The sequence below is a fragment of the Sus scrofa genome, chromosome 8, assembly GCF_000003025.6.
Source record: "Sus scrofa isolate TJ Tabasco breed Duroc chromosome 8, Sscrofa11.1, whole genome shotgun sequence".
Lineage (NCBI taxonomy): Eukaryota > Metazoa > Chordata > Mammalia > Artiodactyla > Suidae > Sus > Sus scrofa.
Window position 1 is genome coordinate 136,500,806 of NC_010450.4, and position 913 is coordinate 136,501,718.

At 48.6% G+C, this 913-nt stretch overlaps 1 protein-coding gene across 6 annotated transcripts in view; it reads left to right on the plus strand.

Moving 5' to 3' along the window:
* RASGEF1B (RasGEF domain family member 1B) overlaps nt 1–913 on the plus strand; it is a 699,030-nt gene that overhangs the window by 604,784 nt on the left and 93,333 nt on the right. The window lies entirely within an intron of this gene.

The following is a 913-nucleotide window of genomic DNA, read 5'->3' on the forward strand; positions in this document are numbered from 1 at the left end:
TGTCCAACACTTAATCATGGGATCATACAGAAAATCATCTAGCAGGCCAGCTAGTCAGTGCTCTTCCACCTACTCATGCACTCATCACCACTGACCTTATCCATCCACCTGTCTAAGTATACACGCAGCCGCTCACACACCCAGTCTCCACCCATCCGTCCAGTCACATGTGCACCACGTGTCCACCCACCCATCCATCTGCCCAGCCGTTCCTTTATGTTAATTTGTGCGGCAATGCTTGTGTGACATTGTTCTTTGCAAACATGGAGTAAAAGCGAGGGATGAATCTGCAAGTGGAAGGTGGGTAAAGGGATCAATTACATGTTATTTGACAGTCTCCTAGTAGACTTCCTTATGTGCTAAACTCTCAGTCGGTGCTAAAGAGTTATTGCGATGGTAGATTTTAAACAATGGCTGGGGTGGTACCAGTAGGGAAAGAAACAAGCTGCCTGTGAGCTGAGAGCTGAGCTGTCCAACGTACCTCCCCACCCGGGCATTCCTACTCCTTCACTCCGTGAAAAATTCATTCGGTCCTTCTCCCATGTCTTCTAGGGTCCCATTCATGCTGCCCCCCTGCTAGCTAAGCCACACGACTTGAAATGGCCCAAACTGTGCCTTTGATTGTACTTTCTCCTCCGTGCGGACTGTGCTTCCTGACCGTCCTCGGTGTCTGATTCATCTGGTTCTGACCCAGTGGCGTCTTCCCGGATCTTCTCTGATCTGTCATCTGGCTCATATGACATTCACCACTTTTAACCTTACATTTTAATTTTTTTTTCTTTCTTTTTTTTTTTTTTTTGCCATTTCTTGGGCCACTTCTGCGGCATATGGAGATTCCCAGGCTAGGGGTCGAATCGGAGCTGTAGCCAAAGCAACGCGGGATCCGAGCCTCGTCTGTGACCTACACCACAGC